Here is an 18,444-nt window from a genome sequence, read left to right as displayed (position 1 = left end):
ATATGCTTCGGGTGCAACCCTGAAAAGCAAAAAAAAAAAAAAAAAAAAAAAAAATCTAAAAGTCTCTTTTTACTATTCGGATTGATAACTGAATTTACCATCTCCCTAGATATAATGTCAACATGTAAAAATCAGTTGAATAATTTGAAATTTAAATTAAAGAAAACCTGGGAATTAGGAAGGAAAATGGAAAGAGAGAAACTCAGTAGAAAAGGGGTCAGGAACACACCGATGGGGAATGCGGTTCTGGAAGCACCTGGAAGGCTGGGCTTTAGGATCTAACTGTGTATGGGTCTGTGTTCATTTCAGTTGCTATTGTTTTTGTGTTGTTCTGTTAATAGAGAAGTCTTTCCCTGCCCTGATGGGAGGCATAGAAGCTGGTCCTAAGGGGATAGAGAGAGGTTCTCTAGGATTTGGTTGTTATTTTATAGATATACACACTCATTTTCGTTAACCCTGAACTCCCCCCATCTCTCTGCCCAAATCTGATAGATCTTTCTAGAAGGTTTTGTGCCCCTGGGTAGCTATGTCACCCATTTTGAGTGTTAGGGTGTTTTTAGACTTCTTGAATAATGGTCTTAAGATAGAAATGTTAATTTTCTCTTTTTTAGTATAGTCTAGGCTTTTTTCATCTCTGTAAAGGGATGGTAAAAAAGGTTTATGCCTGAGGCACCGGGTTATAACAGAAGGAAGGCCCATCCCCTGGGGGAAGGTGACACTTCAGGGTTACTGGAGGGGTCACGCCCCATCGCTCCTCACCTGTGACTCGCTCTTCAAGTGTCCGTGTTTTAATTTGTTTAGTTGTGACATGCATGATGAATAGAAGCATAGATGTTTACACATTTAAGATTTGGGTTTTGGTTAGCTACCAGAGGACACAAAGCAGAGAGACACTGAGGCAAAAATAGCCAGTGGAGGAGTTCCCACTGTGGGGCAGTAGAAACGAATCCGACTAGGAACCGTGAAGTTGCAGCTTCGACCCCTGGCCTTGCTCATTGGGTTAAGGATCCAGCGTTGCGGTGAGCTGTGGCTAGGCCGGCAGCAACAGCTCCGATTAGACCCCTAGCCTGGGAACCTCCATATGCTGAGGGTGCAGCCCTAAAAAGACAAAAGATTAAAAAAAAAAATAGCTAGTGAGGAGGCAACCCAGGATTTTCCCAGTTGGAATTCTCGTGGGGTATGTCCTGCTCCTGCCTCCCTTGGGCTCAGCTTGTCTTGCTGAGGGTGAGACAATGGAATCTCCCCCCCATCCCAACATCAGGGAGAAAATCACACAGAGCCCTTCCTCCTAGGCTGCCAAGGTGCCCCAGGCAACTTTCCTTTTCATGCTCTGGGACTCTAAGCATACACACAGGAATGCCATCCTTTGGGATTCCCTCATTGCATATTTAACCATTATTGTCCATTTATTTTTTTATCATTTATTTATATACATATTTTTTTTTCTACTACACAGCAGAGTGACCCAGTTACATTTACATGTACACATTCTTTTTTCTCACATTACGTGCTCCATCATAAGTGACTAGACAAAGTTCCCAGTGATACATGGCAGGATCCCATTGCTAATCCATCCCGAAGGCAACAGTCTGCATCTATTAACCCAAGCTCCCAGTCAATCCCACTCCCTCCCTGTCCCCTTGGCAACCACAAGTCTATTCTCCAAGTCCATGGTTTTCTTTTCTGTGGAAAGGTTCCTTTGTGCCATATATTATATCCCAGATATAAGTGATACCATACGGTATTTATCTTTCTCTTTCTGACTTACTTCACTCAGGATGAGAGTCTCTAGTTCCATCCATGTTGCTGCAATTGGCATTATTTCATTCTTTTTCATGGCCCAGTAGTATTCCACTGTGTATATATACCACATCTGCCTAATCGTCCATTTAAATCACCTTATCAGATTTGCCTTACTCTTCTGATGGGCTGACACTCAGCATTGCTCAGCTTTCCTAGAAAAAGAGTAAGAACTTAAAGGGATGACATAAAATACTGTTTCTCAGAGATACCCATAGCACAGATGCCCGAGGGTTTTCCAGTGACTGTGTGTCAAACAACAGTGAGCCACCAGGTGTGGGACTGGTCTCTTTAACGGTCCTTCAATCCTTTCAATTAATCAAAGAGAATTTCTCATTTTTGTTCTTCAGTGTCCTGAGCATCTCTGTCACCCCTGTGAATCATCCACTCAAGCCAAGGGTAGACCAAGAGTGGGAGGATCAAGCACAGTCGTTAAAGGAGGCTGTTCTAGTCTCTGGGCAGTATTAGCAATATTCTTTCAGTTTTCATACGTACTTACTTTGTCACCATGGATTAGCGGCTGTCGGTACTAGTTTTTCACTTATTCATTGAACCAAAGTAGGATATCCACTTTGTGCATGCATGCCATTCTAAGGAATTTGAAGGTTCTCCTTGAAGGGGTTAAGGAACCACTGCGAGATTTTAAACAGAGGAATCCCATGACCAGCTGTCCTCTTAGAAAAACGAATCTAGCTGCTTCTCTCTGAACTTTTCATTAAAAAAAAAAAAACACATCTATCAAAGTGTGATGCAATTGGTGAGACCTAAACACAATAACGAAAAAATCTCTTTTCTCGTCTTCCCGCAACCTCCAGTAAGCACAGTCGGACATCCTCTACTTTCTGCTCTTCAAGAGTGTGCCAAGAGAGATGGTCGAGACAAGGAAAAGTCATGGTTGTTTGATTGTACCTTCCGGCACCTGAGCGCCCCCTATCTGCACCCTTTGCAAAGGCGACCCGGATTCTCCATCTCCTCCGAGGCTCTCTCCTTTCTGTGAATGAGAAAACAGACGGCCCCAAGGTGGGAGAGCCTGAGCTCAAGCAGATATATTCTCATTGGTTGCTCCTTCCATGACACCACAGGGTCGCTAAAGAGAAGTGTCCACCTGGGACTCTGAGCTTCATGGCTTCTTTCCACTGTGTCCCATGACCGGGATCTCACCCCCCCTATGGGGACATCACTTATCAGCCTCCTTTAGCGACTGTGCTTGATCCTTCCACTCTTGCTCCACATTAAAGAATAACATTCACTTCTCTTTTCCACTTGAAGTGAGCCTTGACGATGATTTTTTCCTACCCCTTTCCAGTAGGGTTCAGCGATAATGTCAAAACCTGGCTGTTGCAGACGAGCTTTGGTCAGGCAGTGCTTTTCTCGTAGCATTTTAAGACTCCATTGCTGACCTGGCATTGCTAATTTTTCCCCCTTTCAATTCCCCTCCTCTGAGAGGCAGATGATCACTAAACTAAATGCCGTGAGCAAAACTTAATTCATTCTAGGGATTCACATCTGTAAAACAAGCTCTGATAGGGAGAGCTGTTTGAAATGCAATAAGAGCTGAAGCTTACACAGCTCAAAAAAAAAAAAAAAAAAGAAGAAGAAGAAGAGGAGGAAAATGGGCTGACATGCCTCTCTCAGTGTGAAGGGATGAAGATGGGTTTAATTATCTCACCTGGTTGGTGTTATTTCATTTATTCTTGCTCCCTATTGTTTTCTTTTTTTAATAGCTAATGTGATAGCAGAAGAGCTGATGTTATCATCTGGATTTCTTCCTTTAGGAATGCTCAAAAGCCCCAGGTTAAAAAGTAAAAATCGTAGGTCAAAATGGTCAGAAATACGTGATGACAAGAGCAGGGGCTTTGGTTACTGTGCTCCATCATGGACCAATGCCAAAACTACCTGGAGACTCACGACCGAATACCTTATGCATTCTTTTTTTTTTTTTTTGAATAAAATAAATGAGGTTCTAATGAGAACAGGATGTGAAAAGAAGTTGTAATTGCAGGTATAGATAGATTATATCACAGGATATAATCTCAGATCCATTCTTCTGTCCTGGTCAACCAGGTACACAAAAGTCAATGTCTGGGCACAGAGCAATTTCTTTTACTGACTGAAATATACACACACACACTGACCCGCAGAAATAATTTCTGCTTCTTGGCATTGATTCTAAGATGATAGCTGCCCTCAGTTTAACATTTGCTGTCTCCTCCTCTCCTCTGTTTGACCTGCCTGGGAGCAGAGGAAGGAATTTTCCACAGTTCTTTCTCTTAATTGCTGAACTCCTGAAAATTCTCCTGTGATAAGGACCCAGACAGCAGCCTTGAGCATGAAGTATATTAAGGGAAAACTTATGGGAGAAGAGAGTGAATAATATAAGGCAAAGGGGACTCAATCCAGGGAACTAGAAATTATTATTCCAAACCCTGGGAGCAGAGGAGTAAAGTGATGCAGGAAGACAGAGGCTGCTGCCTGTGCCTTGGGGCTTCCTGGCAGGCAAGGAGAGTGGGGAAAGAGAACATGGCCAGTGTGGGGAAGTGCAGATCTCCACAGGGAAGAAGCCTAGAGTGCATGGCCTGTGGTCCTGCTTTTGGTCACTTATCCTGGAAGGAAGACTCTTGGCTGCTGCTACTGTTCAGGATATTCTAAGCCAGAGAAAAACAAGCAGAGAGTGGCAACATGTCAGCCTCTGATAGGAGTGGACAGAGGAGGCAGTGATGGGCATCTCACCTTGATCCTGGCTCCAAAGATCCAAAAACAGCCAGTCGTGAAACAGGATGGCCTTCCCGAGGGCTAAACCACCTGCCTCATGGCTGAGACTCATGTCAAAAAGCTGCTCAGTCAACGACTGAGGACTAGCTGCAAGCTGGGCACACCCATCCCAGCTGTCCAGGGCTCTCTATGCCACCAGGGGACACTCAGTGGGATGCAGAAAGTCTCTCTTTCCTCTGGAAACACCAGAAAAAGATCCAAGAAATTGCTTCCGATGTGATCCTTATCACTGAAATCTCCACTGATGAGGATAAGCAAGGAACAAACACATCCTTCCCCACGTAAAACGGCTTTTGGAGAATTGAGACGGGGAAGTAAGAATTGAGCCCAATGATTGTGAAAATCTGTAATCAATGAAACCACATTTCACAGCAAATGGGACACTGGCTGTCCTTGCCCAGCTCCGGGAGCTGTGGGTGGACGTGGCGTGGAAGGAAGGAAAGCATTCTAGCTGGGATGGGGGATGCTCCATCTCATCCTGTGCGGCCTTAAGGCGTGTTTGATTTCTGTTCCTCTGGTGTTATTGGTACTGGCGGTCCTACCAGTCAGGAAGAAACAACCGTGCCGGTTTGTGGACTGTCGGCGGCAACTTTTGGCTTCCAGCTCAAGTCAGGGCCCTGGGTTCTGGCCACAGCAGAGAGCCGGTCCCCGAGCGAGTGGCTCTGTGACAAAGGTGAACACAGGTAAGGACCACAAGCCAACACTTTGCAGATGAGGGCAGTGTCACGATCAGATTATGCTCCAGAGTCAATCTGCACTAAATCCATCTACTAAATCCCAATGCCCAACATCTCAAGAACTCCACAGACTCTGTCTAGAAAGAGGAAACTGGGATGGTTTCAGGAGGCAAGAAAGGAGTTTGCCTTTATTTAATCAGGCTACATGATTTAAGCCCTCCCAACATAGGCTTCTAAGGACATAGCATTATTTCCCTCTAAATCTTTTACGAATTATGAAAACTTTCAACTGGAACAAAGGAAATTTCCCTGTTTTTCAATAGAATCCTCTTACTTGTTGGCATCTGGGATAAAAATTAGAGCATCCCCAGCACAGTGGCCAGCCAAGCAAGCCTACCCCAGTCGGGATAAGCAGAGATGCACTTGGGCCCTGGCTGCCTCTCCTTGAGCAAGCAAACCTCAATAAATGTTTTGGATAATAGCAGGCACCACCTCTGGGGGTGCCTCTCAGGAAAGAGCCTTACCCCCCACCCCCCGCCCCGTCTTCAGTAGCCATCAGCCCACCTTGGACAGCTCTAATCATTAGGAAGTTTTCCTTTTTGTTAAGCCCTCAGCAGCTTTACTCTACCTCCCATCTCTTCACAAAGGAGACATGAATTTTAAAATATCTTTGCCCTGGAGCAAAAAGCACTCAAATATAAATACTGCATCTGCCAATTGCAGATAAAAGGTTGGTGTGTAGCCCTGAGTGGCAGGAGGAACAAGTGTACCCCGTGTATGCACATTCATATGAGCCCAGCTGGGGTCAACTTAAGCATCCTATTAAGTGGAGCCCCGTGAAACCGCTCATTTCGTAGGTACCAAATGATTAACAACTGGCCACTTGGTACAGTTCAGCCTAGAACATGATGGTTAAGAACGTGAACTTGGAAGGGCTTCTATGTACATTTTTGACATGATCTCCGAAGGGAGGTAAACATGCAGTCACACAGACAAGATTTATGAACTACCGTTCATTCACGGCAAGTTGTTAATTCTTAACAGTATTTATTACAATATTTAGAGATTTGTTTTGGCCTATCTTCATTTTGGACCATACTTGAACCTCCTAAAAACATACAACTGGCTCACATTCCCTAATCTCTGAGAGGCTGCAGAGAAGGTAACAGCTCAAAGGTATTAACCCCTGTGTACTTCTCAGGTGGAAATACAAAAGGAGAATATTGCTTAAAGGATAAAGCTAGCCGCATCCTTTCTTGGTAGAGCCCTTGACTTCTACCCACAGGTCACCCCTATCTCCATCTCAATGACATGTTCAAGGGTTTGGGGAGGGTGGTAAGTCACACCAGAGAACAGCTTGTGTCACTGCCTATGCCAAGAAATGAAACCTTGAGCTCCTTGCCAATGTTTTTTAAAAGTCTTATTGAGAGAAATAACGTTTAGAAAAAATAATCAAAATTACAGAATACTCCACATCCTCAGACACTCTGAAATCTCACCATGGATTAAGATAGCTCAGTAGGAGTTCCCGTCGTGGCGCAGTGGTTAACGAATCCGACTAGGAACCATGAGGTTGCGGGTTTGATCCCTGGCCTCGCTCAGTGGGTTAATGATCCCGGAGTTGCCGTGAGCTGTGGTGTAGGTCGCAGACGCGGCTGGGATCCCGCGTTGCTGTGGCTCTGGCGTAGGCTGGCAGCTACAGCTCCGGTTAGACCCCTAGCCTGGGAACGTCCATATGCCGCGGGAGCGGCCCAAGAAATGGCAAAAAAAGACCAAAAAAAAAAAAGATAGCTCAGTAAAGAACTGCTTATTTACCCAGTATTTTAAATGCCATCTCCCCTGATTGCTTCCCTGAATTGCCTGTATAACGGGTCAATATGAGAGTCCACTGAAAGTCACTGTTGCGTCTATTATATTAATATTATTCTGATTTCAAATGATATCCGCTTCATGCCCAGAGGAATTTCTATTTGGTCTTGAAATCAAGAATAGTGCATTTTGTAAATGACCGGATTGCCATTTTCAAGATGGCAATTAAAAACCTTAGAACCCAAACAGTGGTCCGTTAAATAAATGTCAATTTTTCTTAATCTTATTCCAGGTACCTTTTATGTCCCTGCCATTATTTTATTTTCTCTTAAAAAAATTTTTTTTCATCTTTTTGCCTTTTCTAGGGCCACTCCTGCGGCATATGGAGATTCCCAGGCTAGGGGTCTAAACGGAGCTGTAGCCACCAGCCCACGCCAGAGCCACAGCACCACCCTGATGGTATATAGAATATTTCTGTCACCCAAAGAAAGTTCCCTGATGCTCATTTTTCATCAGTTTCCCTCTCCCATCTCCGGGTTTTAGATGCCCCTGATCTCTTACGGTATAGTTTTCCCTTTTCTAGCCTTTTTTAGAATTTCACATAAAAAGAACCATACAGCTGTTTTGTGTTTTTGTTTTGTTTTGTTTTGTTTTTTGTTTTTTGGCTATGCCCACAGCATGAGGAAGTTCCCAAGCCAGGGATCAAATCTGAGCCAGAGTAGTGACAACTCTGGATTCTTAACTCCTGGGCCACCATGGGACATTAATACAATCTTTTATATCTGGCCTTATTCTGTTTAGCTTAGTCCTTTGGAGATTTATCTACGTTGTTGTGTGTATCAGCAGATTGCACCTTTCTATTGCTAAGTACTAATTCCATTGTGCAAATATATTGATGTGCTAAGATAGAGCTTGATTCCAGTTGGGGGCTATTACATATAAATCTGCTAGGAACTTTAATGTACAAGTATTTGCATGAATGTATATCTCACATTATCTTGGGTAAATACATAGAAATGGAATTATCGGATCATTTGTTAAGTGCGTGTTTAACTGAATGAGAAACTGCCAAGGTGGCTTCCAAACTGGATGCACCATGTAGCATTTCATCAGCAATATATGAGCAGGCCAGTGTTTGCATATCCTTAGCAACACATGGCATTGTCAGTCTTTTTCACTTTATATATTATATATGTGATGGCATATTATGGTGGTTTTAATTTGCATTTCCAATGGTTATTGATGTAAAGCATATCTTTATGTTATTTGTCATTCATATATTTTCTTTTGTGAAGTTTCTCATCAAAACTTTTGCCTCCCCCCACCTTTTAAAAACTGGGCTGTTTGTCGTCTTATTGAGTTGTAAGAGCTCTTTATATGTGCTGCAAATATTCTGGGTATAGATTTTCCTTGACTCCCTCTGGGGAGGCCCAGAGGTTTGTCATCATAGGATAGATACCTGCTCTAAGGATGGATTTGCCTCTTCTTCCCAGGATCCTCATCTGTTGAAGAAGGTATTGAAGGTTCATGCTGGCTGTTGTATAGAAGCTGGACGGTACCAGGCAAGGATGAAGCCTAGGAGGGATGCTGCAGACACTCAGGTAAGAGTCGCTGGGAACCTAAATGTCCATCGACAGATGAATGGATACAGAAGATGTGGGACATATATGCAATGAAATCCTACTCAATCATAAAAAAGGGTGAAATAATGGCATTCGCAGCCACAGGGATGGACCTAGAGATGATCATACTAAATGAAGGAAATTAGACAGAAAGACAAATGTCATTGATATCACTTACGTGTGGAATCTGAAAAAAATGATAAAATAAAATTACTTACAAAATCGTAATATTCTCACTGACAGAAAACAACCTTATGGTTACCAAAGGGAAAAGGGGCAGGAGGGAGGGAAATTAGGAGTTTGAGATGAACAGATACACACTAGTATATACAAAATAGGCAAACAATAAGGACCTACTATATAGGACAGGGAGTTATATTCAATACCTTGTAATGCAATATAGTGGGAAAGAATCTGAAAAAGAATATGTGTATATTTATCTCTACACATCTATATATATCTATATAAAATATAGATATATGAATCACTTTGTTGTACACCTGAAACTAACACAACATTGTAAATCAACTGCAATAAATAATATATAAATAAAATGTTTAAAGAATTAAAAAAAAAACAGTTGATGAGAAATTTTGGGTAGGTGGCAGGAGAGAGAGTGAGATGACAGGATTCAAGTTTAAATAAATCCCTAAAAGATCAACCGTATATTAAGAAAAAAGCCAACATTCTTCTAAGGACGTTCAAGCCTACCTTCTATGTTTTAATAGCCAAGAGTTCCCCCTGATTACCCCAAGTCAGTGAGTCCTTTGATAGAATTGCAAACAGTGTTTCAGGGTTCCATAGTCACAAAGAAAGCAGGGCAACCATCTAGTGGCTATGTGCCCAGAAAGGGTGTTCCTTTTGGCAGAATGAACCAGAGCAATTTCCAAAGTGGTATTTATTCTTTTTAAAATTATGCACACAACCAATGTCTGGGTGAACTGATTTCTCTCACCCATGCACTAATGTGTAGGTAGGCTTATAATTTGGAGCCCTCACTCAGGAAATCCTGAAATGAAGGTTCTTTCAGAGACGTTGACTCATCCCCCGGGCACTTTCTCAATATATCCATTTAACACGTCAATTACTTACTCTAAACTGCCTTCTAAATTCTGCAGGTGATTTTCAGATGAAATGTTGCTTGGCTAATTCTGGTGGGTGTTGTTTAGGATTTGGTTTTGCTCTGAAAATAGCTTCGAGATTTTGCTTTTGATAAAATTGGAAACTACTAGAAAGGGTCCAACCAACTGAAAATTTCCCGGATCTACTGCTGTGACTCCGGCGCAATCTACTAGCCCGTGAGGTTAACATTCAAATATGGCATCCATCCACGTACGCCTTTCACATCTGTAGAAAGCAAGTCCTTGGCACGGAATAGCTGTGAAAAAAAAAAATTGCTTTTAACCATGTATGTACAATTCCCAGGAAACCTGACTAAATGTGCGAGATAATGTAAAGAACCACCATATAGGATGTGTGTATGTTTATCTCACCAGTTAGTATTTTCCCAAGACATTAATTTTCTGCCACAAAAGCCTTGTCAAACATTAATTCTAATTTAAAACTGATGATTTCAAACCTTCAACAAAAGCAGATACTGCTCACGGAGAGCCATACCTATGGTGGATTTTAAGTGATTTTTTTTTTTTTTTTTTTTTTTAATGTTGGATGCATGAAGAAAGCATCCATTCTGAAGCAGAATTTCTAAGTTGAAAAAAAGGGAGAAGGTAGGTAAAGATAAGAATCTGGCCTCTCACCTCATCAGTGACCACAGTTTGGAGGATGGAGATAGAGATTTATGAACGGGAGGGCAGGGAAGGGTGTTGATGGAAGGAACAAACTTTTTTGGTAAAGTTTGTTTCTAAAAGAGCATCAGCCTTTCTGGGCTGGTCAATGGGATGTTTAATCTTCAATAACTATAACAAGAAGCTGCTTAAAAATTAAAAAAAAAAATGTTTATAGCTCCTGAAGTACCAAATGCAGCTATTCACTCTGCATGTACTTTTGTATACAGGCCTTCAGTGTTCAGGCTATAAAAGAACATGAGCCCTCAAATCATTAATGAAAGCAAGTGAATGTATCTGACATAGAGTGAGGCCAGGCCATATGAAAATGGAGTTTGGAGCAGAGAAATATTTATTGCCATGCCATGCAATGCAATGTGAATAAATGAGGGCTCATGCTCCCCCCAAAACCTCGAGCTCCCCAAAGTGTTTCAGTAAAGTATTTTAAAGGTAAGGTGAGGTGGCGGGGGTTGGAGCTGGTTGGTTTTTGCTAGCTTCTTAGTGTCAGAATCCTTTGTTCTTGCTGCTATCCGTGTAGGTCAGGTCACAATGCCTGTAAACCTCCAATAAGACAAACGTCATTCTCTTTTCAGCAAATTTTTATTTCTATATGAATAGAAAAGTGTTATACCTCTAAAGGTCAGAGCCTTGAGAATGGGTTATCCTGTTTATATCGGGCTAGAGGCAACCTTCTTTCCTTGGCGCAAAAGCAATGCAATACAAAGGTTAAATTAAAAGAGCCAGATCCAATATGGAGGCAGAGTTGTACTTCCCTATTACAAAATCCTAGGGAAAAATCAGACTCATGTGGTATTAGGAAAAGGAGGCCATGGATAGAAATGGCCAAGGTACAGACGCTCAAGGGACCAAGAGTCTTATCATGTATGTGTGAATTTATCCAGCTTGCAACTTGTGCTGTTTTTCTACCATGATTCTTCCTTTTGGAAGTTATGAAAGATGAATTTAAGATTCAACTCTGGATTAAGTCTGTATGAATGTTAAGGTCTATTCCTAGTCCTAGGTTCTAGGAAGCCATAGAAATGATGCATTTGGCCACGTTTTTTTGGTTATACACTCTGCTGCCCATGTCCCTTTCTGCCACTGTCAGCTTTTCACAGGGAAAAAAAAGTTTTATCAAAACTTATATGGCTTTGGAGTTCTCGTTGTGGCTCAGTGGTTAAAGAATCTGACTAGGAACCATGAGGTTTCCGGTTCGATCCCTGGCCTTGCTCAGTGGGTTAAGGATCCAGTGTTGCCGTGAACTGAGCTGTGGGTCGCAGACGGGGCTCAGATCCCGCATTGCTGTGGCTGTGGTGTAGGCTGGCAGCTGTAGCTCGGATTGGACCCCTAGCCTGGGAACCCCCACATGCTGCAAGTGTGGCCCTAAAAAAGACAAAAAAAAAAAACCTTACGTGGCTTTATTTTCTCCATGAACATTTATGACATGCAAATTTTCTGACCTTGAGTAGTTTGGGGTTCTTCGGCCAGGACAGTCTTTTCCAAACCTGAAGAGCCGAATGGAAACGTGTTGTGCACGGCGGTATAGACAGGACAGCGCATTTGAAACTTCAGGATACGGCTAAGAAATCCCTCAACTCCTCCTCTGGCCTAATCTCTCCTTTTATTCCCCTTATCTTTTTCTTCTCTCCCTAGTTCTGTAATCCTCCCCCAGTTTCTTCTGATTCCCAGTCGCACACGCGGACACACACACATACTAACCCTCATTTTAATCTATTTTCTTTCCTTTCAAATTTTGATTGTTCTCCATGCTTCCTCCATTTTTTTTTTTTTTTTTGGTCTTTTTGTCTTTTTAGGGCCGCACCTGCAGCATATGGAGGTTCCCAGGCTAGGGGTCCAATCAGAGCTGTAGCTGCTGGCCTACACCACAGCCACAGCAACACCAGATCCGAGCGGTGTCTTCGACCTACACCACAGCTCACGGCAATGCCAGATCCTCAACCCACTGAGCGAGGCCAGGGATCGAACCCACAACCTCATGGTTCCTAGTCGGATTCATTTCCGCTGCACCATGACGGGAACTCCCCTTCCTCCATTTTATTTCTTCTCCTTCTGTTCCTCATTTTAAGACGCAGTATTAGAGTGGGGCTCTGAGGACTCTCATTAAGGATGGAAAGGACAGATGAGCTTTTGCTGTCCTCCAAATTGGAGAACATTTGTAAACGCTCCCTTTGGGGAAGAAAGGAAACTGAAAAATCAACAATGTTACTGAATTTTTCGTTTCCAGGAATTCAGTTAAAAACGGATTCTTGATACTTAAGACCTTAGGGACTAGGCCTCAGGACATAGCGCCAATGGACACAGAATTTCAATAGATATATTTATTACTAAGTTTTATTCACAGCTGCCCTTCTGGATCCTATAGCAGGAAGAAAGTTTGCTATTATTTTTAAGTAAATATATGAAATTTATTGAATATAATATATATTCAATATATTTATTAGATATAATCTATTGAATGTAAATGTATGAAATTTATATAAGTATAAATATATGAAATGTATTTAATATAACTCATTGAATAATATAACATATATTATTTCAATATAATACATGAAATTTATTGAATATAATTATTTGAATACAGAAAAGCGCCTGAGTCATAACTGTACAGCAGATCAAATATTCATAGTTAATGATCCTTATCACCAGATCAAGAAAATGGGACATTTCCAAGCCCCTAAGTCTCCCCAGACTGGCCCCTCCCTAGTCATTAAGTTCCACAAAAATGACTACTCTCTGAAATCCCCTCACCATGGATTGATATGGCTTGTTTCTGAGTTTTATATACATACAATCACACAGTAAATATATTTTTTCTGACCATTTCTTTCGCCTAACATTACTTCGTGAGATTCGTTTATATCGTTTAAGTATTGCAGTAGTCTACCTCCTCTTACCACTTTATCATGGTCAATTGTGTGGTCTAATTTATACATTCTTTGTTGGTAAATATTGGTTGGTGTCTACTTTTTTGGTTATTATAAGCGTCTATGAATATTCTTATATGTGTCTTTTGGCACACACAAATATGTCTAACAAAATTGCTAGACATTTACCGAGGGATGGAGATGCTGGGTTATAGAATGTGTTTCATGTAGTTGTAATAAGTCCTGCCAGACAGGTTTTTAAGGTGGTTGTATAGATTTGTGCAGAAATATATGAGCATTTCCAGGTGTTCCACATTCTTGCCAATACTTCGTGTATTCTTTTTATCATCAGCTATTCTGTCCATTACGCAGAAGTATTTCATCTTGGTTTTAATTTTTATTTCCCTCCTGACTAATGAACACATTTTCCTATGTTTATTGATAATTTAGAGATTTACTTTTGTAAAGTGCTAGTCAATCCCTTGTCTATTTCTCTATTGTGCTTTTGTCTTTCTTACTGATTTGTAAGGTGTGGCAGACAGCTCCAAAATGGCCTGTAATGGAGTTCCCATTGTGACTCAGTGGGTTAAGAACGTGACTAGTATCCATGGGGATGCAGGTTCAATCCCTGTCCTCGCTCAGTGGGTTAAGGATCCAGTGAGGCTGCAAGCTGTGGCCTAGTTTGCAGATGCGGTTCAGATCTGGCATTGCCATGGTTGTGGCGTGGGCAGGCAGCTGCATCTCCAGTTCAATCCCTACCCCAGGAAATTCCATATGCTGGAGGTGTGGCCCTAAAAAGAAAAATAAAGAAAAAAACAAAATGTCCTGTAATGATGCTCATCTCCTATAGTCATGTCCCTTGAGCGTGGACTGAGCCAGGTGACTCGCTTCTAATGAATAAAATATGGCAAAGGTAGTAAGATTGAAATAAGGAAGAACAAATGTGACTCCATATCGTATCTGTTTCTTTTACCTTAACCTCTGTATTCTATTGCTTTTGTTATAAATTAGTCACTAAAGTGATGCTGCCTATAAGTTAAAGTATACATAATGGCCCAACCCTGGGGAACCCTGCCTCCCATGCCTGAGTATTAAGCTAAAATACCTTTGTTTCAGCTCACAGGAAATGTTCCCAACCAGGCCCACCTGTGAATGGCTGGAAGAAAGAAGAATTAACACATCCCCTCCAGAGACTAATTGGAACCAGGAAATATTTGCGACAACTTATCGCCTTTTTTAATTTTACCTCCTCGCTTTCATCTCTTTGCTCTGTAAAAGAAACAAGCATCCAAACACAGGCTGACTAGTTCTTTGGGACACAGTTCCACCACCTTCTTTGTCTGCTGGCTTTCCAAACAAAACCACCATTCCTTGCCCCAATACCTTTTCTCTCAATTTATTGGCCAGTCCCACAGCAAGCAGTAAGAGCTTGGACTTGGTAACAAGATGTTTTTTTTGTTTGTTTGTTTGTTTTTTGTCTTTTTTGCTATTTCTTGGGCCGCTCCCGCGGCATATGGAGGTTCCCATGGTAGGGGTCGAATCGGAGCTATAGCCTCCAGCCTACGCCAGAGCCATAGCAACGCAGGATCCGAGCCGCGTCTGCAACCTACACCACAGCTCACGGCAACGCCGGATCGTTAACCCACTGAGCAAGGGCAGGGACCGAACCCACAACCTCATGGTTCCTAGTCGGATTCGTTAACCACTGCGCCACAACGGGAACTCCCTACATTTTTTTTTTTAAGGGCTGCATATGCAGCATGTGGAAGTATCCAGGCTAGGAGTCAAATCGGAGCTGCAGCTGCTGGCCTACACCACAGCCGCAGCAACACCAGATCCTTAACCCACTGAGCGGGGCCAGAGATCAAACCTGCATCCTCATGGATACTAGTTGGGTTCGTTTCCCCTGAGCCACGACAGGAACTCCCAGATGTTACTCTTGACATTAGATCACTAAAAGATGGTAACGTCTGTCTTGCTGGTTCTCTGTTTCTCTTTGTTTCTCTCTGTGTGTCTCTGTTTCTGTCTTTCTTCATCTCTCTCTCTCTACCCACCCCCAACTCTCCATCTCTCTTTCTCTCAAAGTCTTTACTTGGGGGAAGCCGTCTGCTATGTTGTGAGCTGCCTTATGGAGAGGCCCGGGGATGTGTCCAGGCACCTGATGGACACATGAGTGAGTCTGGAAACAGACTGTCCTCTGTCGGGCCTTGAGATGACCCAGTGGTAGCCGACAGCTTCACTGCAGTCCCATGAGAGACCTGAGCCAGAGGCACTCAGCTAAGCCGTGTCTGGACTCGCAACCCACAGAAACTGTGAGATCACATGTTTGTTGTTTAAGCCACTAAGTTTTGTGGTAATCTGTTTTGCAGCAATAGGTAAATGATTTAAGCATTTTTTTTACATATATGCTGAATATGAATCTTTGCATTTATATGTATTGCAAATATCTTCTCTTACTCTTGGCTTTCCTTTTCATTATTGGTTTATTTGATGAGCGTAAATTCTTAATTTTTCATGTATTTCTGTTTATCCTACTTCTCTTTTATGATGAATGCTTTTATGATGTGTTCTCCTTAAGAAATTTGAAGAAAGCTTTGCTTACCCAAAAGTCAAGACAAAAATTCATTTGTCTAAATAGAACAGGTTTCCAAATAACCACATTATAATACATAACATTTATTGAACAATTACTAAGGGAAAACCACTGTGCCAGTTGCTTTAGCTACATAACAGAACTCAAACTCACAAGCGTCTATGCAGCAGAGGTGGATTTAAAACCAGACATGTAAGAGCCTTTCAAAATCTTCACCATTTATTATTTATTTACTTACCATTTTCTCAATACAAGTTGTCACTTTAGAGTTCTGGTTTATCTAAAGAATTTTCTGTCTTAAGAAGGCGGGCAGGGGGTTGGGGACAAGGGGACTCTCGTGTTTGCAACTAATCAGTGAATTAAAAACACGTTGACCTTCCTTTTTATTCCTCTTGGTTCCTGTACAGTAATTTCAAAGTAGTGCCAAAGCTGCAACGAACAGAAGGCACACCAGGCTTCCTGTGTTCTGTCTTCCAGTCCAGGGGTGAACCTTTTATAGTCTTGAGAATTTGGGCAGCTCATTTCACCTCCCTGAGTATATTTTTGGTGCTTTTGAAGTAGACGCCTTTCCTTCCTAATCACCCAACATTTTGCCTTTTTAATAGTGCTCTGACTTTTCCTGGGGAGTTCCCTCCTTAGCATTGGGCACAGCCTTCGTGGCACAGATCAGGACTCCTGCCCTCCCACCAGGAAGACAACTATGTCCCTGGAGGCTCCTTCTCCTCACTCCCTCTTCTCCCATCACAGCAGAGCCAAGGACCAGGCACACTATCTGCAGCTCAGCTAACCACAAACTCATTCTGTCTGTGATACAATGGGGTGATGATGCAAAATTGGAGATTAACTGGTCTCCGTTCATTCTTTCCAGGGGAATTGACTGACATTCAAGTAATTCTGATCCTGTTCCCACCTCTGCCACTTAGGACCATGTAAGGTTTGAAGTTTTTTTTTTTTGTCTTTTTGCTATTTCTTGGGCCGCTCCCACAGCATGTGGAGGTTCCCAGGCTAGGGGTCCAATCAGAGCTGTAGCCACCGGCCTATGCCAGAGTCACAGCAACGCGGGATCCGAGCCACGTCTGCAACCTACACCACAGCTCACGGCAACGCCGGATCCTCAACCCACTGAGCAAGGGCAGGGACCGAACCCGCAACCTCATGGTTCCCAGTCGGATTCGTTAACCACTGCGCCACGACGGGAACTCCGGTTCGAAGTATTTTAAGTAGCAACGGTAACTAGCATAGCAGTTCCCTCTAGTAGTTCTTCAATATATATTATGTGTCATACTGTGATTATGGAGAAGCATATATTTTATTCTTTTTTTTTCCCCCATATTTTTAGGGCCACACTTACAGCATATGGAAGCTCTCAGGCTAGGGGTTGAATCAGAGCTGTAGCTTCTGGCCTACATCACAGCCACAGCAACGCTGGATCCTTAATCCCCTGAGCTAGGCCAGGGATGGAACCCACGTCCTCATGAATACTAGTCAGGCTCATTACTGAGCCAGGATGGGAACTCCTATAGGCTATTCTGGTTAATGAGTTTTTCTTTTGAAAATACAGTAAAACAAACGGTGTTGTTCAATTTTTATAATGTTTGTATTTGAGTGTCTGTTTTATACTCCAAGTTCTTCATTAAGACTGAAGTTTTGTCTCTCTGAAAACCAAGCGGGTACCATGGAAAGTGGAAAACTTTGCAGAACTAGAAACAACTGCTGAGAAACTGACTTTGAGGTCACTTGTATGCACAGGGGCTGTTTTGTCTTCTTATAATTATGGTATCTAGTGCCTGTGAACAACTTCATAGCTATATTTAACTATTTAACATTCTTTTTCTAAATATCATCATATATAGGTCTTAGGTGTTAACCTCCCTCTTTGACTTAAATCTTTTTTTTTTTTTAATTTTGTCTTTTTAGGGCCACACCCTTGGCATATGGAGGTTCCCAGGCTAGGGGTCCAATTGGAGCTGTAGCCACCAGCCTATGCCACAGCCACAGCAACACAGGATCTGAGACGTGTCTTATGATCTACACTACAGCTCATGGCAACACCGGATCCTTAACCTACTGAGCAAGGCCAGGGATTGAACCCACATCCTCGCGGATGCTAGACAGGTTCATTAACTGCTGAGCCACGACAGGAATTCTGACTTAAATATTTATGTTCTTTGAATGGAGCATTTCAGGGGCAGGGTGATTACACAATCTGTTTATATGTATGTTTCTGTAATACATATATTTTGTCCAAGTTCTCTCAAAGCAATCATCCATACCTTACCTTTCTTTTCCAAAAGTATTCAGTGGGAGCGGGGACAGTTAGCGAAGAAGATCAAGGGTCCTAGAGAGAGGATGAAGAGGACAAATGGCCAGGACAAGAAGAAAGTCCCTGAGCTTTATAGCTCATAGGGGCCTGTGACAGCCTAGGACATGCTTCCTATATACTCTCCCACACCAGGACCCCACGTAAGGCCAGGGCTGCCCACACAGTGCATCACAGCC

The sequence above is a fragment of the Sus scrofa genome, chromosome 10 (assembly GCF_000003025.6).
Source record: "Sus scrofa isolate TJ Tabasco breed Duroc chromosome 10, Sscrofa11.1, whole genome shotgun sequence".
Lineage (NCBI taxonomy): Eukaryota > Metazoa > Chordata > Mammalia > Artiodactyla > Suidae > Sus > Sus scrofa.
Note: the sequence above shows the minus strand (reverse complement) of the source record.